This window comes from Schistocerca gregaria, chromosome 7, assembly GCF_023897955.1.
Source record: "Schistocerca gregaria isolate iqSchGreg1 chromosome 7, iqSchGreg1.2, whole genome shotgun sequence".
Taxonomy (NCBI): Eukaryota; Metazoa; Arthropoda; class Insecta; order Orthoptera; family Acrididae; genus Schistocerca; species Schistocerca gregaria.
Window position 1 is genome coordinate 212977973 of NC_064926.1, and position 23209 is coordinate 213001181.

A 23209-nucleotide genomic window follows, 5' to 3' on the forward strand; every position below is an offset into this window, starting at 1 on the left:
AATATACATTCACTGAAATGAAACCTGTTATCAAACAGTTTATTACCTATGTAACATGCGATCCAGTCAAATCTGGAAAACTCTATAGCTTTGAATCCGCATTCTCCGGTTTCAATCTGTATATGAACACCCACCTGTAGCCAGGAATGTGAACGTAAATTTTATAAGCAACAGCCTTGCCGTTTAAAAGTTCAAGCGTCTACTTTCCTGCTCAGATCTTACACTGCTACCACTTGAGCCAACTCATCATACTGGAGACATTCATACGTCTATCGACAGTTTTACAACCAGGTCTCCAGACATTATAATTCGCACTGATAAAATTTCAGATCATGAGATAACATTCATGAAATATTCGTTGCAATGTCCAAACAACAAACCGAGGTTTTATCATCAGACGCCTTTGATATCTCTTGGAAGGGAATGACAGGAAATAACTTTGAAATAAATTATGGAGAGTGTAATTTCATTGGAACACAGTAATTTATGTGATAAACATGCTCCGATAAAAACTATAAGAGTCAGGAGAAAACTTGCACCAAGGCCTATCGATCAACTCAGACACCTTACAAGTATCAGGGACACAGCGCAAAAGAAATATAAAAGGCTCTTGACTCTGAGAACTATCTCGCGTGCAAACTACTATGCAACTGAGTTAGACAGTCAGTGAGAAATGCAAAACTCAGGTGCACCCACTAGTTAACTGAGGACTTTCACAAGCCTTCCACCTTCTGGATAGATGTACGAGGGCTAGGAATAGGAAAACCTCAATCTCCAGCTGAACCTCTCGTTTCTATTGAGGATCTACATGAGTATTTCGCCACACCTACATCTCTGCTTGAGCAACGCACAAGGATGCAAACCATCGAATCCCTTCAAGTTCCCGTGATCGCTACACACGAAAAAATTTTTCTGCAGTCTGTAAGCGTTAATATGGTCAGGAAGTCAATTGCGCGAAATCGCTCTGCAGCCTCAGGGTACGACAATATTACAGTACAAATGATCAGTTTGCACGTCGATCCATTATCATCGATAATAATGTATACTTTTAGTTGTTGCGTGACCTTTGGCATCTGCCCAATGGCCTGGGGAAAAGGACCAATTAAACCTCTAACCAAAAAGACATCTGCCAAAGAATTCTCCGAGTAAAGCCACATTTGCATTCTATCAGCGTTATCCAAGGCTTTAGAATACATTGGTCACTATCAGCTCACCAGTCACTCAATCTGAAATAAGCTTCCAGATAGATACCATTCTGGTTGCCGGAAAAATTGCAGCCCGAAAACTGCTCTTATAAAAACAACGAACATACTGAAGTAAGGTATGGACGAACAAACCACGACCCTTAATGTGCTTTTTGGATTTCAGTAAAGCTTTCAAGACTGTCGACTTTGGTATTCTATTTGCTAAACTCAAAAGATAAATAATTCAGAAGCCAAGATCGCCTAAATACTCTTTACTGGATAACCGGTTTCAACACACTAAAGGTGCCATCATCGGATCTGAATGTAGATTAACATTTGTAAACGTTGTCAGTTTGTAACGTGACAGTCGAGCGGCGGTCATGCACCAAATAGTTTTATCTTGTGGCTGCGGTTTTACATATCTTACGAAACAGAATGACTAATGACAGCAGTTGTTTTTTATTTTTGTGTGGCAATTGTTTTATATCTGCTCGTCTTCCTCATGTATCGTTATAACCGAATGGTTTACAAATGTTTACCTAGGTTCAGATCCGATGAAGGCACCTTTAGTGTGTTTGAAACCGGTTATCCAGAAAACAGTATTTAAGCGATCTCGGCTTTTGAATTATTTCTACAGCAGCGTGATAGCCCCACTACGCACTGTGTGTTCACATCAAAAGTCAAAACTTTTCTTCAGGTGCGGTACAATGGTTCCGCTTATACCTTACATACCTCCAACAGTCTGCAATGATCGGTACAAAGACGTCCCTGTGGAAGAAAGTAGTATCACGAGTCCGACAAGGATCAGTACTGGGCCCACTATTTTTCTCATTATATGTTAATCACGTGTAAAATAATATTTACATTTTAGAGGAAATTTATATGCCAATGACCTTCAGTTATACCTACAGAAAGCACAACAAATCTGCACACAGCCATTTACAGTGTAAAAGCTCACTTCGTTGCCTTATCGGAATGGGTCCTGAACATGAATTGGAACCTTAACCCATATAAAACGCATGCAATCTTAGTCGCTCACAAAAGACTTATTACTCGGCAGTTCAGATAATCTCTTCCACCTTTAATCCTAAATAGCTAAAAAATCATATCACTTTCTTCTTGAAAGAATTTGGAGACAATTGTGAACCATCATCTTGACTAGGCTGAACACACACAGTTGTAACATGTAAAGTGTATGTCAATTCACACATTACAGAAATATAAAAAAGCATTTCCTCTCGAGCTTAAAAACAAACTCGTAGATCGCTAATACTCCCCATTCCTGATTGTGGTGTTCCTATTCTCCAAGGAGTTTCGTATGAGGGCTCATGTCGGCTGAAACTGGCGATGAATGCTTGTGTGCGATACAAGTTTGCTGTACACTATTTCGACCATATCACTCCTGCCTATGAAAAGCTATCGTGGCAACGTGCCGATAAGCGTAGAGATTATCATACCCTGTGTTCACCGTATCGTGTTCTCAGTCATTGCACTCCTTCCTATTCTCCTTCGTCCCTTACACTATTATATGGACAACAAACCAGAAATACTCGTTCCCAACAATCTAAAATCCTTTCTTTACCACTATACCACGAGACAACACTGACATATTCTCTAAATAATTTTCTGTATCAGTACAGGAATCTTCCTCAAAATATTAGAGAAATTAAAATCCTTTCAATTTTCAAAAAGACCTTGAGTCTCCCAGCTATTTCTTCTCGCAGCTCACTCTCGTCACCCCTCCCACCATCACCTCTTTTCCCTCCAGTTCTCCACAGCGTTATCTGTTGAAATCCTCTACTTTCCTAGCAACTATTGCCCCTTCAGTTTTAATTCTCTCCTCTTGCTGTAGCCCTTGCACTTCTTGCAACACCAAATAAGGCTTCAAAATTCCTAAACTAATCAATATCATTCTTAAGGTTGAAACGTCCCCTTAGAACAATTATACATGACTGCGCTTAAACTGACAAACAATATTTTCATTTAGGGCAACGCAGTCTGACTTTCAAAAATCCCTACAAAAGAATGGCCCTGAGTAACATTAACCTATACGTTTCACAAATCACTTACCTCACAAAAATCTTGGTTACTCGAACTACTGCAATACAGCGAGATCCACTACTGCCAGCTAAATAAAAGATTCAAACTACGGAAGGCACTAACTACTGATAGGGATAGTTAGCAAATGAAATGTAACCTACAAGTTACTAAATTTGATGAACTGGTGTCAATTACAATTTTATAACATAAGAATACAATAAGAAAAGTACAAAATACATGATTAAAGAACATAACAATACAGATAACATTTGTAGTAAAACAGGCTTTACAAAAGACTAGAAATAAACATATGCATCAGTGTTATAGGAATTATGACATAAGTAAACACATAAAAGATCAGAATAACTTTTGAAATACCAACTTCACACATGAGCGTTAAAACAAAACAGAATTAATAATGTCTAAAATCTTTACAAAGTAAATAACATATTATTAATGCAAATTATATTTGAGGATAACAGTATTCCTCATCATACTTCATGTAGCTGAGTATTAGAAAAATTCTTCAACATAAGTCTTATCAGATAAACATAGAAAGACAGGAAGAACATAAATACACAAGGGTACAGAAACACATAGTGGCCAACACAAGGAAAGGACAGGGTTTGTTTTACTGTAGTATTTTGCAAACAAAACTTGCTTTACTTCTCGGAGATCTCCCTTCGTTCTTCATTATTTCCAAAAAGTCCTATCTATACCTGCTTTCTGTACTTTTTTCGTATAACTTCTCAGTGCATTTCTTCCAATTCATCGCAATTCATTCTCTTATATAGTCTACGCCCTCTTAGGTTAACTTAAATCTACTGAGCTCAGATGCTAAACTAAGGGACGAGGTAATGCAGCAGCGCAAAACAATTAACACAAACAGCAATGGTAAAAAATGCAAATTGGCAAAGCAAGCATCAATATATAAGTTAGCATAGCAAATGCAATATTACAACTAATATAAGGCAAAGCGCAGCAAACAAGAAAAATAAATCCGTAGTAAAACCGGCTTAGCAGAGCTCCACAGTATAATCATATGTTTTCAAGTTTGAGCGTGTCGTATTTGCGATGCTTTCTGCAAAGGAATGTCAATAGCGAGGATAATGGCCTTTTTTTCTCTACCTGTGCCTCTGAAAAGCACACACTAATGGCTTTTTTCCAGGCGACTGTCGTGCAGCAGGGTGCCCACGACGTATTACGTGCAGGTGGTCACTTAACTTTCTTACCGAAATATTTACGACAGCAGCTTCCGCTACAGTGACAGTCTCATATAAAAATATTTTCACAGGTTGAGAATTTGCGTTACAAATGTGTAGAAAATAAAATCCTATAAATATAACAGTGTCCAAAAATTTTCGACAGCATTGTAATACATTCACGCATGTACACACATTTCATCATTCTTAAAGTACGATTCTTGGTTTCCAACATCCTTTTTCACAAACCAGAGTCCCTAACCACTACTCATTATTCCTTACCTTCTTCATCGACACTTCTTCAATATTTCATCATAAGAGATACGTTGCATAATCAAATAACTCATATAGCATCAGCTTATTGATCATAAGCATACTGCAACAGCATAATACACATAGTCATCGTCATAATAACATCATAACACCTCAGTCAACTCTCAAAATCGTCGTAGTTTCCTCCAATAATTTCAAAACCTAAAAAAAATTCTCTGCTCGTGTCAAAATTGCCGTCTGCCTCAAACGTACTTTAAAAATCATATAGCATCAGCTTACTGATCATAAGCATACCGCAACAGCATAATACACATAGTCATCGTAATAATAACATCATAACACCTCAGTCAACTCTTAAAATCGTCGTAGCTTCCTCCAATAATTTCAAAACCTAAAAAAAAATTCTATGCTCATGTCGAAAGTGTCATCTGCCTCAAACATACTTTAAAAATCATGATCCCACATCAAATACGACATTCAAAGCTCTCATAGTATCACAACGGTTCCGAAAAATATGAACAGTTCACAAATTACAGACAAAATACAATTTCATAAGTATGAAATTATCCAACTGTGTAATTGCGTAAACATGTGTCATTGATGTAGTGAAAGAAATGTTTGTCTCTCAGTTAAATGATCGGATAGATGTGTAATTTATGCGTTAGAGAAATATGGTACCGAGGTGTAAAGTTGTATAAGCATATACCATATTAGCTAGGGCTCCTTGTGCTTGCCAAACACTTGATACACAAAGTACACGTGTGCCCCCCTGAGGATAGATGTAATTATACCCTCAGGTGTTACACATTACAGCAATGGAATGAAATGTATCATGGAAAACTTTCTTTGTAATTCAAAAATCTTGGAAAATAAATGGCTTATGTACAAAATTAATCTTTCAAATGCGTGTCCTGTAGCGCTAAATGTGCGTCTTGCTGTAAGATAATTCTGTGGAAGTGTCGTTGTTATCGTCCTCTGTAAGCAAAGTTCTGCTGAAGTCAATGTACTTACCTCATCATAAACGAAAGTGAAATGCTTTGCGTATAGATATCGTAGTTATTACGTACCTTACCATGATCAAGAAAGTACTATAATGTAACATTGTTGTGCTACGGAGAAGGCTGTCTCATTGTAGCTATACCACAAAAGTTACTTCCAAAATATGTTTTACTTTCCAGAATAATACAGAAAAATTGTGCAGATACAGAAAAACAGATACACCACAAAAACAACATTGTAAATTGTCACTCATTAGTAGCGTCGTGATAAAATCGTGTAGCTGTCACATAAACTAACCACTGTGTCATCTTGAATCTCACAGAAAGTACTTTAAATCCAGAATGTATTTTCAAGTAAACCAAAATGTTGCATTAAAATCTCATTAGCAGTACTGGTAAATGTTCTAAGTATGTGAGTCTTATAGTCGTTACTTAAACTTGCAACTAACAAACAAGAATGTACACACACAATAACACTGTGTCGTCTGTTCACTATAACAATGCACTCGTAAATACTGTGTAAATACGTTCCCTAGGTTCTAGACTGGATAGTGAACTTCAAAACATTGTTGCATGTTAACAGTTTCTAAGTCTGACAAAGCATACTTGTAACATGAAGTGAAAAATTTTATGGCAAAGACTAATTTATAAAGCAGATTATCTTTCAATAAACGGTTTTACATGTGAAATGTGGTGTAAACCTTTACTCTTCCTAGTGGACAGAGTTTAAACTTCAAAGCAATTATCATGTTGTATACGTCAGTAAGGAATGCTAAAATTTTCTCAAGGTTAGCGTCTATGTTATTTTTCGCTGAGCCAGCCGGCGCACGTGGCTGCCTGTGGTGCGAGTCATGTCTATCTCTTTGTTCGCGCGCGTCGTTATTGGGATTTGGAGACCTAACTTCTACAAATTCACCTTGTCGAGAAGGCCCTGCCCTGTTTGAAGCTCGCCAGTTCTGATGCAATTCAGGTCTGTAGTTACGATTATATCGTCTATCGTCATGTCGGTAGATTCCATAGTTTCTTTCTTGTCGTTCACGTGGAGGAGAATTTCACCCTGAATTATCACTGCACGGTGGACCGTTGCGTCTGAAGTTGTTTTGTCTCCCGTGATAATAATAGTGCTGGTTGCCGTATTGTCTGTTTCTATGATTGTCTCTGTTATATTCAGTACTACGGAAATGCGATCTTTCTCTGTAACACTTGCTACTGTGCCAACGGTTGTCATACGGGTGGTGTCTCTTTTGGTCACGATTTGTGTTTTGAGAACAGCCTTCTCGTGTCCAGTTATTGTTTCTTTCATCGCGGAATTGCGACGGATGTGACCTGTAATTGTTGTGTTCCTGTTTTCGCGTTCCGCGATTGTCAGTGTCAATTTCTAATTCTTGTAAGAGTCCCTGAGAAACTTCAATTTCGTCTTTGCAGCGTCCTGCCAAAATAATATGTCGTAAATGTTCAGGCAATTTGATTAAGCAAATTTGGATGAGTTCTGAGGGGCTGTATGGGTTTGACAAGTACTGATTCTTGTGCAACATGTCTTCAAAATATTTCACAGGACTGGAATATTCAGATTGTTCGAAATGTTTCATCATTATGATGCTATGTTTTACTCGGTCTTGTATAGCTTGAGACCAATATGCTGAGAGAAAGGCATGGTAACATTCTCCTTCACTGTGGCAATCGTCAATGACCGATCGCATTCTTACAGCTGGTTCATTCTGTAACTAGCCACACATAAACTCTAATCTGTGTTCGAATGACCAGTTGGGAGGAAAACAATGAGAGAATTGATGAAGCCACGCTTGTGGATGAATGTCGTTGCCAGAATTCTTAAATGTTTGGAATTTACGTGTAGGAATGAACAGCTTATAGACAAAACCATCACGTTGGCGAGTCGCATCTCGGTCATTGTTACGTCGTTTCGGCGGTACCATCTCAAAATTCGGTGTACCTTGCCAATTTCTTTCATAATTTCCGAAGTGCCCTGTGTTATTATTTTGTGGTTGTTCCGTATTTCTATGTCCCTCTTCCCGTATTGGAACGCGAGTGTGCTCTGAAATACGTAACTCTTGTATTACCTGAGTCAGCTGATCTTGTACTACCCGGATTTCTCTTTGGTGTTGCGTATTAATTTGATTCTGATTTTGTTTGAATTTCCTAATTTGTTCGCACTCTTCTGTGTCATTAAAGACTACCGGTTTTGTGTCATTCAGATTATCATCTACCTTCGTAGATAAATTATTTAGCTGATCCGAAAGTTCAACTACTTTCTCTGATAATGAATTAATTTCCTCCATGTGTATTCCTGAACCAATTTTCAGAGTATCTACTGTGTCCTTTAAGTTTTCTTGAGTTTTTGCAAGTAGCTTAACCGAATCGGTAGATGCAACTGAGTCAATTTTAGCTTGCAAGGTCTCATGATTTTCATGAACAATAGTTTGCAGTTCTTTTATGGCTCCTTCGTGATTCTGTAATGCATCATCATGCTGCGAAAAAATAGGTTGAAAATGCTCACAGATCTGTGTTTTTACGTCATTAAAGACTTTTTGACATTTCGATTCAATGTTATGTAACTCAGTAGTTAAATCTTCATGTGTTTGTTCAAGTGTGGTGTCTAACTTTTGAAGATTTTGCTGTGTTTGTCTCAGATTTCGTTCCATTGTGTCTAACTGTTGCTGTGTTAGTCTCTGATTTTGTTCCATCGTGTCTAACTTTCGAAACTTTTGCTGTGTTTGTCTCTGATTTTGTTCCATTGTGTCTAACTTTTGAAAATTTTGTTCCATTGTCTCCAACATTTGAAGCTTTTGTCCCATTTTTGCATTAATTGCAATAATAATGTATTAGTGTCTGGAATCTGTTTCTCTATACTTTTTGGCAGTGCATTTTCACCGGACACATTCACATTTTGACAAGCAGAAAATGTGTCTTGACTCATTTGAGAAAACGGTGAGGACCCAAAACCTAAGTTTACAGTATTTGCAATATTGTGTTCTGTCATTTCGGATTACTGAGGCGAGCTGTTGCCGACCGATCGATCGATAATTGTTCCCTGTTCACTACTTGTTTCATTGTCTACACAATTATTTGCCACCCGCTCCATTTCCCTATGCACAATTACCAAATTACTACTTCGAATGTCTGTTAATTCACTACACAGTGATGCTGATAAGCTACGCTCGTCGTCACTATTATTTCCCAGTTTACTTTGGAGCCTAGTGTTACGTTTTTCACACGCCATTATTGTCACAATATTTCACACGATAACATAGAAAAGCACAATTTGAAGAGCAAAAATACGAGAACACATTAATGTAGCACTGAAAATAATATCTCGTTAATTGCAAGCGCAGCTGCGAAATACTTACTGCAAATCTACATGCATGCCACAACTGTTTTACTGTTCAACAATTAAAAACTACAATACAAAGAAATGCTCTCTGTAATTACGCGCTAGCAATAAACAAAAGCTACACTAATTACACAAACTACAAGGAAAAAATCAGAAGATTCCAGTGAGGTATACTCGGCTAAGGGTTGACATATGAAACGTCCCCTTAGAACAATTATACATGACTGTGCTTAAACTGACACGCAATATTTTCATTTAGCGCAACGCAATCTGACTTTCAAAAATCCCTACAAAAGGACTAACATTAACCTATACGTTTCAAAAATCACTTACCTCACAAAAATCTTGGTTACTCGAACTACTGCAATACAGCGAGATCCACTACTGCCAGCTAAATAAAAGATTCAAACTACAGAAGGCACTAACTACTGATAGGGATAGTTAGCAAATGAAAGATTTTAATAGAGAACAAACACTGTATTTAACTTAATATCACCATAGTGAAAATATATATCAAAGTTCATGACATCCAGTCTTACAAATTTCAAAACTCCGCCATTTTTCTCCACACATCCACCACTGCTGGCGGCTCACCCCCAACTGCGCAACGCTAATTGCTGTTAACAGCCGACTGCCCAACACCACAATACCCAACAACAATGCAAACCAGCCACAGACTGCACACAGCACAGCCAGTGATTTTCATACAGAGCGCTACGTGGCGTTAACAATAAGAAAACCTGAACAGGCTACTTACAAGGTCTCCATTATTTTGTTATTATTATTATTGCAAATTCTTACTTTTGTTTCTAATGCAGTTATTATTCAGCTTTATGTAATAACTAATTAATGTCATTCTTAATTCATCCATTATTTTGTCATTTTTATTATTGTTATTGCCAATTATTATTAGTTACTTTTTATTATTATTAATTTTTATTAATAATGCAAATTATTATAATTGTAATTACTATGTAATATTTTTGATGTGCTGTTCTAATGTAGTCAGACTAAATAAGCTATAAATAAATAATCGCCTAATGCCGATGTGGGCGTCTTTCAGGATATGAAACGGATTGCTGAAGCTTTGAACCCCCCACATTCATCTCACCAAACATGCATCCCATTAGGAACAGCTCATTAAGAAATAGATTATAACTCAATATCCCTTTACCGATGAAGCACGCTAAAGTAGAAACGTGAAGTCTCTGCCTATTACCGAACCTTCTGAGGACCCTATAATAGTCATCTTTACTAATAGCCGCATGCTATTTCCATTCGCTTACATACATGGTGACTCTCTCAGGATACTCAACCGTAGTATGAGATAGGTTTATTACCATTGTACATACATGCTAAAATGCAACAAGAAGAAATAAAAAATTTCACTGTACACTCCCTTCACGGTCTCTCTTCTTTTAATGGTATCTCCTTTCCGTGCACTCTGAACACAAGCGGTATACTACAAAGTTAGGCGTGACACGAAATAGTACACAGAACAGCAACATGTGGTACCATGAACATAGATACAAACACACTCTTATTTGGAGCTATGTACATACTACTTGGCCACTCTATTGCAATTGTTCTCTCCCTTTTATATCATTTTTCCTTACTTTTGGTCTGATTGGCTTAGCTATGACCACTTAGTGTTCAACATATCTCTTGATCTCCTCCTTATGGCTTCATCATAGATAGTGCAACATCGCAGTTACGATATCAGCTAATTTTAAATTGCGAGTGTTTGCATGTATGGCTAACATTGGCTTGAAAACTGAGTGATTTTTAAATGCCATCACCACAGATACAGATACAGATCAGTTCAGAGCCAGGCAGATACTACGTGATCACTCTTGTGATCGTTCTGTACCTTTGTTACTAATTTTTCTTATTGGGGGGTGTGATTGATTTACTTACGACCGCTTAGTGTTTCATATGTCTCTTCCATCCAAATTCTAGTTTCGGTGTCTTCTGTATGGCTCCATCATATGTGGTGTAACATCATAATTCTGATGGCTAGTAATTATGAACGGCGGTTGTTTACAGCTATGCCTAACATTCCATGGTAAATAGAGTAATTTTAAGCCACTATGCGCCATCTGATGTCTACTACTTCAAAACTGCGATTGTTTGCTGCTATGACTAACATTCCATCGAAAGCTGTATTTCATATCTCGCTACCATTCAAATTCTGGTATCGGTTTCCTCTTGATGAATCCATCAAACATCTCGCTACATTCCAAATCAGATTTAACAGAAACCTGAATAAGTTTTAAGCAGTGACCAACATTCCGCTGTAGCCGCTGCATATTTCGAGGATTACACGAAATCTGAATAAGATTTACGCAGTGTCCAGCATTCCGCTGTAACCGCCTGATTTCGCAGCAATGTAGCAATATGATGTATCTATTTATTTATAATTGCGTGTTTTAAGGATACACAGTTTACAATGATAATAAACACTTGCTTAGCATTATATGAAAGCTTGTTGTTCATGAGATATATGATTGATTCCACTTAACAGAAAACTTTTTGTTGGATTTTTTACTTTTATTGCAAGTTAGACCCAATGTTTAGCACGGTTTATTGTACAGACCCTATTAAATATTAACTGTATATAAATGAGCATTTTTCTACTATTGTTGTTTGTAAAATCATAGGTTTGACATAAGACTGCTCTGGTTGTTGCTGAAGCTCTGACTTTTGCACTGTATTTAACACATTATGCACAATTTGTTAGTGCTGGCAGAAAGTATTAGTTTTTTGTTTTAGTGTTTGGACTTAAAGCAAGTTCTGGCTTATTTATTATGGCACTAGATACAGTTCTCTGGCGAGATCTAGACGAAGTAACACTATATGCTGATGACATCTTGACTGCAATTGCTTCATAGGAAGGGAACCTTGAATTACTGCAGCGAACATTACGTAAATTTTCACTGGCTCTAGTCACAGGTAACTAGCTGAAATCAGAGTTTGGTCGAGAGGAAATAAAATTTTTGGATCATGTCATATTTCTGCTGGAATAACACGTGATCCGGATAAGATGAACGCAGTGAAAAATTTTCCACTTTCGTACACAAAACACAGCTGAGAGCATCTCTTAGCCTTCCTCACTTTCTCGTAGCTTTATTCCTGCACATTGAGTATGTAAAGAAAGAATGGTACATGGCATAGGTCAAAAAAATGTCAAGAAGATCTCGATGCAATAAAGAATGCAATAAAGAACGCTGAAGAAACTGAAAAAGGTGGGAATTTAAGGCGATGAGACCTGGATAAAGTGAAAGAACCAGAGGTTGTTTAGAGTTTCAGGGAGAGCATAAAGGAACAATTGACAGGACTGGGGGAAACAAATACAGTAGAAGAAGGTTAGGTACCTTTGAGGGACGAGTAAGTGAAGGCAGCAGAGGATCATATAGGTAAAAAGACGAGGGCTAGTAGAACCCCTTGGGTAACAGATGAAATATTGAATTTAATTGATAAAAGGAGGAAATATGAAAATGATGTAAATGAAGCAGGCATAAAGGAATAAAAACGTCTCAAAAATGAGATTGACAGGAAGTGCAAAATGGCTAAGCAGGGATGGCTAGAGGACAAATGTAAGGATGTAGAGGCTTATCTAAGTAGGGGCAAGATAGATACTGCCTACAGGAAAATTAAAGAGACCTTTGGAGATAAGAGAACCACTTGTATGAGCATCAAAAGCTCAGATGGAAACCCAGTTCTAAGCAAAGAAGGGAAAGCAGAAAGGTGGAAGGAGTATATAGAGGGTCTTCACGATGGCGATGTACTTGAGGACAATTTAGGGAAATGGGAGAGGATGTAGATGAAGATGAAATGGGAGATACGATAATGCGTGAAGAGTTTGACAGAGCACTGAAGGACCTGAGCAAAACAAGGCCCCCGGAGTAGACAACATTCCATTAAAACTACTGAGAACCTTGGGAGAGCCAGTCCTGACAAAACTCTACCATCTAGTGAGCAAGGTTTATGAGTCAGGCGAAATACCCTCAGACTTCATGAAGAACATAATAATTCCAATCCCAAAGAAAGCAGGTGTTGACAGATGCCAAAATTACAGAACTATCAGTTTAATAAGCCACAGCTGCAAAATACTAACGTGAATTCTTTACAGACGAATGGAACAACTGATAGAAGCCGACCTCGGGGAACATCAGTTTGGATTCCGTAGAAATGTTGGAACACGTGAGGCAATTCTGACCCTACGACTTACCTTAGAAGAAAGATTAAGAAAAGGCAAACCTACGTTTCTAGCTTTTGTAGACTTAGAGATAGATTTTGACAATGTTGATTCGAATACTCTCTTTCAAATTCTGAAGGTGGCAGGGGTAAAATACAGGGAGCGAAAGGCTATTTACAATTTGTAGAGAAAGCCGATGGCAGTTATTAGAGTCGAGGGGTTTGAAAGGGAAGCAGTGGTTGGGAAGGGAGTGAGACAGGGTTGTAGCCTCTCCCCGATGTTATTCAATCCGTATATCGAGCAAGCAATAAAGGAAACAAAATAAATGTTTGGAGTATGTACTAAAATCCGTGGAGAAGAAATAAAAACTTTGAGGTTTGCCAATGACATTGTAATTCTGTCTGAGACAGCAAAGGACTTGGAAGAGTAGTTGAACAGAAAGGACAGTGTCTTGAAAGGAGGGTATAAGATGAACATCAATAAAAGCAAAACGAGGATAATGGAATGTTGTCGAATTACGTCGGGTGATGCCGAGCGAATTAGATTAGGAAATGAGACACTTACAACAGTAAAGGAGTTTTTCTATTTGGAGAGCAAAGTAACTGATGACGGTCGAAGTAGAGGGGATAAAAAATGTAGACTGGCAATGACAAGGAAAGCGTTTCTGAAGAAGAAAAATTTGTTAACATCGAATATAGATTTAAATATCAGAAAGTCGTTTCTGAAAGTATGTGTTAGGAGCGTAGCCATGTATGGAAGTGAAACGCGGACAATAAATAGTTTAGGCAAGAAGACAATAGAATGTTTTGAAATGTGGTGCTACAGAAGAATGCTGAAGATTAAATGGGCAGATCACATAACTAATGAGGAGGTACTGAATAGAGTTGAGGAGAAGAGGAGCTTGTGGTACAACTTGACTAGGAGAAGGGATCGGTTGGTAGGACATGTTTTGAGACATCAAGGAATCACCAATTTAGTATTGGAGGGTAGTGTGGAGGGTAATAATCGTAGAGGGAGACCAAGAGATGAATACACTAATCAGATTCAGAAGGATGTAGGCTGCAGTAGGTACTGGGAGGTGAAGAGGTTTTGACAGGATAGAGTAGCATGGAGAGCTGCATCAAACCAGTCTCAGGACTGAAGACCACAACAACAACAACAACAAAGAATGCTTTAGTAAATTCTGAGACCTTATGTCATCCCCCTCCCCACTTGAACCATGGACCTTGCCGTTGGTGGGGAGGCTTGCGTGCCTCAGCGATACAGATGGCCGTACCGTAGGTGCAACCACAACGGAGGGGTGTCTGTTGAGAGGCCACACAAACGTGTGGTTTCTGAAGAGGGGCAGCAGTCTTTTCAGTAGTTGCAAGGGCAACAGTCTGGATGATTGACTGATCTGGCCTTGTAACAATCACCAAACGGCCTTGCTGCGCTGGTACTGCGAACGGCTGAAAGCAAGGGGAAACTACGGCCGTAATTTTTCTCGAGGGCATGCAGCTTTACTGTATGATTAAATGATGATGGTGTCCTCTAGGGTAAAATATTCCGGAGGTAAAATAGAGCCCCATTCGGACCTCCAGGCGGGGACTACTCAAGGGGATGTCGTTATCAGCTGAAAGAAAACTGGCGTTCTACAGATCGGAGCGTGGAATGTCAGATCCCTTAATCGGGCAGGTAGGTTAGAAAATTTAAAAAGGGAATTGGATAGGTTAAAGTTAGATATAGTGGGAATTAGTGAAGTTCGTTGGCAGGAGGAACAAGACTTCTGGTCAGGTGACTACAGCGTTATAAACACAAAATCAAATAGGGGTAATGCAGGAGTAGGTTTAATAATGAATAGGAAAATAGGAATTCGGGTAAGCTACTACAAACAGCATAGTGAACGCATTATTGTGGCCAAGATAGATGCGAAGCCCACACCTACTACAGTAGTACAAGTTTATATGCCAACTAGCTCTGCAGAGGACGAAGAAATTGAAGAAATGTATGATGAAATAAAAGAAATTATTCAAATACTGAAGGGTGACGAAAATTTAATAGTCATGGGTGACTGGAATTCGGCAGTAGGAAAACGGAGAGAAGGAAATGTAGTAGGTGAATATGCATTGGGGCTAAGAAATGAAAGAGGAAGCCGCCTGGTAGAATTTTGCACAGAGCACAACTTAATCATAGCTAATGCTTGGTTTAAGAATCATGAAAGAAGGTTGTATACATGGAAGAACCCTGGAGATACTAAAAGGTATCAGATAGGTTATATAATGGTAAGACAGAGATTTAGGAACCAGGTTTTAAATTATAAGACATTTCCAGGGGCAGATGTGGACTCTGACCACAATCTATCGGTTATGACCTGTAGATTGTAACTGAAGAAACTGCAAAAAGGAGGGAACTTAAGGAGATATGACCTGGATAAACTGAAAGAACTAGAGGTTGTATAGAGTTTCAGGGAGAGCGTAAGAGAACAATTGACAGGAATGGGGGAAACAAATACAGTAGAAGAAGAATGGGTAGCTTTGAGGGATGATGTAGTGAAGGCAGCAGATAATCAAGTAGGTAAAAAGACGAGGACTAGTAGAAATCCTTGGGTGACAGAAGAAATATTGAAATTAAATGATTAAAGGAGAAAATATAAAAATGCAGTAAATGATGCAAGCAAAAAGGAATACAAACGTCTCAAAAATGAGATTGACAGGAAGTGCAAAATGGCTAAGCAGGGATGGCTAGAGGACAAATGTAAGGATGTAGAGGCTTATCTCACTAGGGGCAGGATAGATACTACCTACAGGAAAATTAAAGAGACCTTTGGAGATAAGAGAACCACTTGTATGAACATCAAGAGCTCAGATGGAAGCCCAGTTCTAAGCAAAGAAGGGAAAGCAGAAAGGTGGAAGGAGTATATAGAGGGCCTATACAAGGGTGATGTACTTGAGGACAATATTATGGAAATGGAAGACGATGTGTATGAAGATGAAATTGGAGATAAAGTATTGCGTAAAGAGTTTGACAGGGCACTGAAAGACCTGAGTCGAAACAAGGCTCCGAGAGTAGACAACATTCCATTAAAACTACTGAGAACCTTGGGAGAGCCAGTCCTGACAAAACTCTACCATCTGCTGAACAAGATGTATGGAACAGGCAAAATACGCGCAGACTTCTAGAAGAATATAATAATTCCAATCGCAAAGAAAGCAGCTGTCGACAGATGTGAAAATTACCGAAAAATCAGTTTAATACGTCACAGCTGCAAAATACTAACACGAATTGTTTACAGACGAATGGAGAAACTAGTAGAAGCCGACCTCGGGGAAGATCAGTTTGGATTCCGTACAAATGTTGGAACACGTGAAGCAATACTGACCTTACGACTTATCTTAGAAGAAAGAATAAGGAAAGGCAAACCTACGTTTCTAGCATACGTAGACTTAGAGAAAGCTTTTGACAATGTCGACTGGAATACTCTCTTTCAAATTCTAAAGGTGGCAGGGAAAAAATACAGGGAGCGAAAGGCTATTTACAACTTGTACAGAAACCAGATGGCAGTTATAAGAGTCGAGGTACATGAAAGGGAAGCAGTTGTTGGGAAGGGAGTAAGACAGGGTTGTAGCCTCTCCCCGATGTTATTCAATTTGTATATTGAGCAAGCAGTAAAGGAAACAAAAGAAAAATTCGGGATAGGTATTAAAATCCATGGAGAAGAAATAAAAACTTTGAGGTTCGCCGATGACATCGTAATTCTGTCAGAGACAGTAAAGGACTTGGAAGGGCAGTTGAATGGAATGGATAGTGTCTTGAATGGAGGATATAATACACTCCTGGAAATTGAAATAAGAACACCGTGAATTCATTGTCCCATGAAGGGGAAACTTTATTGACACATTCCTGGGGTCAGATACATCACATGATCACACTGACAGAACCACAGGCACATAGACACAGGCAACAGAGCATGCACAATGTCGGCACTAGTACAGTGTATATCCACCTTTCGCAGCAATGCAGGCTGCTATTCTCCCATGGAGACGATCGTAGAGATGCTGGAAGTAGTCCTGTGGAACGGCTTGCCATACCATTTCCAGCTGGCGCCTCAGTTGGACCAGCGTTCGTGCTGGACGTGCAGACCGCGTGAGACGACGCTTCATCCAGTCCCAAACATGCTCAATGAGGGACAGATCCGGAGATCTTGCTGGCCAGGGTAGTTGACTTACACCTTCTAGAGCACGTTGGGTGGCACGGGATACATGCGGACGTGCATTGTCCTGTTGGAACAGCGAGTTCCCTTGCCGGTCTAGGAATGGTAGAACGATGGGTTCGATGACGGTTTGGATGTACCGTGCACTATTCAGTGTCCCCTCGACGATCACCAGAGGTGTACGGCCAGTGTAGGAGATCGCTCCCCACACCATGATGCCGGGTGTTGGCCCTGTGTGCCTCGGTCGTATGCAGTCCTGATTGTGGCGCTCACCTGCACGGCGCCAAACACGCATACGACCATCATTGGCACCAAGGCATAAGCGACTCTCATCGCTGAAGACGACACGTTTCCATTCGTCCCTCCATTCACGCCTGTCGCGACACCACTGGAGGTGGGCTGCACGATGTTGGGGCGTGATCGGAAGACGGCCTAACGGTGTGCGGGACCGTAGCCCAGCTTCATGGAGACGGTTGCGAATAGTCCTCGCTGATACCCCAGGAGCAACAGTGTCCCTAATTTGCTGGGAAGTGGCAGTGCAGTCCCCTACGGCACTGCGTAGGATCCTACGGTCTTGGCGTGCATCCGTGCGTCGCTGCGGTCCGGTCCCAGGTCGACGGGCACGTGCACCCTCCGCCGACCACTGGCGACAACATCGATGTACTGTGGAGACCTCACGCCCCACGTGTTGAGCAATTCGGCGGTACAGCCACCCGGCCTTTCACATGCCCACTATATGCCCTCGCTCAAAGTCCGTCAACTGCACATACGGTTCACGGCCACGCTGTCGCGGCATGCTACCAGTGTTAAAGACTCCGATGGAGCTCCGTATGCCACGGCAAACTGTCTGACACTGACGGCGGCGGTGCACAAATGCTGCGCAGCTAGCGCCATTCGACGGCCAACACCGCGGTTCCTGGTGTGTCCGCTGTGCCGTGCGTGTGATCTTTGCTTGTACAGCCCTCTCGCAGTGTCCGGAGCAAGTATGGTGGGTCTGACACACCGGTGTCAATGTGTTCTTTTTTCCATTTCCAGGAGTGTATGAACATCAACAAAAGCAAAACGAGGGTAATGGAATGTAGTCGAAATGAGTTGAGTGATGCTGAGGGAATTAGATAAGGAAATGAGGCACTTAAAGTAGTAAAGGAGTTTTGCTATTTGGGGAGCAAAATAACTGATGATGGTCGAAGTAAAGAGGATATAAAATGTAGACTGGCAATGGCAAGGAAAGCGTTTCTGAAGAAGAGAAATTTGTTAACATCGAGTATAGATTTAAGTGTCAGGAAGTCATTTCTGAAAGTATTTGTATGGACTGTAGCCATGTATGGAAGTGAAACATGGACGATAAATAGTTTGGACAAGAAGAGAATTGAAGCTTTCGAAATGTGGTGCTACAGAAGAATGCTGAAGATTAGATGGGTAGATCACATAACTAATGAGGATTGGGGAGAAGAGGAGTTTGTGGCACAAATTGACCAGAAGAAGGGATCGGTTGGTAGGATATGTTCTGAGGCATCAAGGGATCACCAATTTAGTATTGGAGGGTAGTGTGGAGGGTAAAAATCGTAGAGGGAGACCAAGAGATGAATACACTAAGCAGATTCAGAAGGATGTATGTTGCAGTAGGTACAGGGAGATGAAGAAGCTTGCACAGGATAGAGTAGCATAGAGAGCTGCATCAAACCAGTCTCAGGACTGAAGACCACAACAACAACAATGTCATCACGGCATGAACTAAGATTTTCACGTTGCTACGGAACATCGTTTTCTTGAATTGGTGCATGTTTATTTCAAATGCCTGAAAAGGACCGGACGACTGATGTTAGCATGATTAGCTTTTGCTGGTAGGACCCTTTCAGAGCACGAATGTGGCTATTCGACTACTCAGCAGCTGTGGTCGTAATACAGACGTTTAAGAAATTTAGTCACTACATTTACTGAAAGCACATTAAGATATTTTGTTACCATAACACTCTGAGTTTTTATTAGCCTGTAAGCTACTACATCCTGGGACTAAGAGGTGGAAGAGGTGGACAGCTTTCCTGCAGTTTCGAGATGAAGAAGGTAAAATGTAAGAATAAAGTTGTGGCTGACAATTCGTCGCATCTACCGCAAGGACAACTGTACTCCTGGATTTATGACAAATAATTGATTACATTATTTTGTTATTGAAAGATACCCATTACAAACATTACTATTTAGATGTGTGTAAGAGCATGGCTGCATTGCAAGATCCAGATCCGAAGTGGCATAAAATAAAGATTCTCCTTACACAAAACCCACCTTAGAAAATTCTACAGCATTACAAACTACAAAATAACATTTTGTTCTGCCTACATAATGTTTCTGGCGACAACTGATATGTGTGCATTACTGATACTTGTAGGGAAACTTTACTTTGGCATACTCTTTATGTTTGGGTCATTATAGCATCACAAAATGTTCAAGGAAACTGAATTTATGCTGCTGTTTTCCGAATAAGCGAAGTCTACTATATCAAAAAGCGAAACCTATTAAGTGCCTCTCCTCGGAATTACACTCCGCGCTCCTAACACAGCTTCTACAAACAGAGTCTCTTTGATTCCAGTGGGCCAGTGTCCTCTGGACGTGCGGTGTTAAGTATTTGGTAGCTCTGCATGACCACCAAACGTTCCATACCAACTTTTAACAAGCCTGTCTCGCTCTTCACGGACAATGTATCGAATTTTACGTGGAAGAAATTGAGAGATTTTCTACAAGAAATTTGAGAAATCTTTCACGCAGGAGGATCCTACAAACATACCGCCGTTTGAGCCTCGTACAGATTCCCGTATGGGTGACATAGTGATAGACATCCCTGGGGTTGTGAAGCAGCTGAATAGGTTGGAAATAAATAACTCACCAGGTCCTGATGTGATTCTAATTCGGTTTTACAGAGAGTACTCTACTGCATTGGCTCCTTACTTAGCTTGCATTTATCGCGAATCTCTTGCCCAACGTAAAGTCCCGAGCGACTGGAAAAAAGCGCAGGTGACGCCTGTATATAAGAAGGGTAGAAGGACGGATCCTCAAAATTACAAACCAATATTCTTAACATCGGTTTGTTGCAGGATTCTCGAACATTTTATCAGTTCTAATATAATGAATTTCCTTGAGACGGAGAAGTTGTTGTCCATGCATCAGAACGGCTTTAGAAAGCATTGCTCGTGCGAAACGCAACTCGCCCTTTTTTCACATGACATCTTGCTAACTATGGATGAAGGGTATCAGACAGTTGACATATTCCTTGACTTCCGGAAAGCGCTTGACCCGGTGCCCCACAGCAGACTCCTAACTAAGATACGAGCATATGGGATTGGTTCCCAAGTATGTGAGTGGCTCGTAATAGAACCCAGTACGTTGTCCTCGATGGTGAGTGTTCATTGGAGGTGAGGGTATCATCTAAAGTGCCCCAGGGAAGTGTGTTAGGTCCGCTGTTGTCTTCTATCTAGAAAATGATCTTTTGGATAGGGTGGATAGCAATGTACGGCTGTTTGCTGATGATGCTGTGGTGTACGGGAATGTGTCCTCGTTGAGTGACTGTAGGAGGATACAAGATGACTTGAACAGCATTTGTGATTGGTGTAAAGAATGTCAGTTAACTCTAAATATATATAAATGTATATTAATGCAGATGAATAGGAAAAAGAATCCCGTAGTGTTTGAATACTCCATTAGTAGTGTAGCGCTTGACACAGTCACGTCGATTAAATATTTGAGCGTAACATTGCAGAGCGATATGAAGTGGGACAAGCATGTAATGGCAGTTGTGAGGAAGGCGGATAGTCGTCTTCGGTTCATTGGTAGAATCTTGGAAAGATGTGGTTCATCTGGAAAGGAGACCGCTTATAAAACACTAAATACGACTTATTCTTGAGTACTACTCCCTATCAGGTCGGATTAAGGGAGCACATAGAGGCAATTCAGCGACGGACTGCTACATTTGTTACCCGTAAACGTGATCATCACGAGGGTGTTATGGGAATGCTTCTGAAACTCTGGTGGGAGTCTCTGGAGGAAAGGATGCGTTCCTTTCGTGAATCGCTACTGAGGATATTTACAGAAGCTGTATTTGAGACTGACTGCAGTACAGTTTTACTGCCGCCAACTTATATTTCACGGAAAGACCCCAAGGATAAGATAAGAGAGATTAGGACTCGCACAGAGACCTATAGGCAGTCATTTTTTTCCTCGTTCTGTTTGGGAGTGGAACAGGGAGAGAATACGCTAGTTGTGGTACAAGGTACCACCCGTCACGCACCGTATGGTGGATTGTAGAGTATGTATGTAGATGTAGATGCAGTATTAAGCACATTTTGTAATCCTGGTATAACCCTCAAAGTATCTCGATGAGAGCATTTTCAGAAAATTTAATCACTGTATGAAACTTTATGCTGCTACACAACACACGCGATGGATAGAATTTACTGATCCGTTTCAAAATATTGTAAATAATATAGCTGTTTGCTAAACAGCATACAGACTCGGAGAATTGCTTAATAACCATAAAAAAATCAACGAATTGATTAATTCATGGCCATGCTGGCCTAAAGAAGAATCTGCTCCAGAAGAAAAAGTAAGGAACACATTTGTTGCACTCACTGATGAAGCCAAAATTAGAAAAATCACGGTCGACGAAAGGTTAGGTGACGTGCAGAAACATTGAGCTGGACAATCAATCTGCTTTATATTAGAGAAATAGCAAATGGCAAAGACTCTATACAGAACCCTATCGAATAGTCAGCACACCACACCCAGGTAGCTATTTTTTGGCCTTTGCTAAAGTTGAAGGAGTTTATTGTCACCAGGATCTGAAGAGATATCTGCATGTGTAATACTAATAACCTTGTTCTCTGATTTGAGAAAGCATTACGTCTTTTAAAAGTGACATGTGTGAAAACTGAGGTAAGCAAAGAATGGAACCTATGCTTTTATACTGTGAATTACACATTAATCACATATTTGTAAGAAAAGTACATGAAATTGATCATTACCTAAAGTAATCCTACTGCAACACGTACAGATTTTGTTGACTGTAGCGAATAGGGCCTTTATTTACTGAACAAATTACTGTGGGACACAGGTCCTGTGAATCATTACTTGAAACACTTTATTTGTAAAGAAATTAATGCATGATTCTTCTTACTGTAGGTACATTGTGCTTAAATGTGGAATACCAGAAAACTTAGATGAAAAGCTCTGAAGTGTCAAACTGGAAAGTTTATTTATGAAAGGACTCATGTTCTGTTTAAGGAAAGTCTAATGAGTAGTCCTCACTTTTTTACTTAATTATTATTTATTAATTAGTGGACAGTTAGTATAAACAGGTGTAATATTGGTCTTTAACGTCCATTAAGCAAAAGAATGGTCATTTAACCATGACGAACCGACTGAACCTAACAAGAGCTAGAGAAGGGCACTAACAATGAAATGTAAGTATTTCTGATGGAACTAGTATCTTAAAGTGTACATTCGCTATACTCTGCCAAAATACATCTGAAAAATGAAATCATTGAACGTATATTGGATTCTGATTCATTATACACTACTGGCCATTAAAATTGCTACTCCACGATGATGACGTGCCATAGATGCGAAATTTAACGACAGGAAAAAGATGCTGTGATATACAAATGATTAACTTTTCAGACCACTCACACAAGGGTGGCGCTGGTGGCAACACCTACAACGTGCTGACATGAGGAAAGTTTCCAACCCATTGCTCATACACAAACAGCAGTTGCCCGGGGTTGCCTAG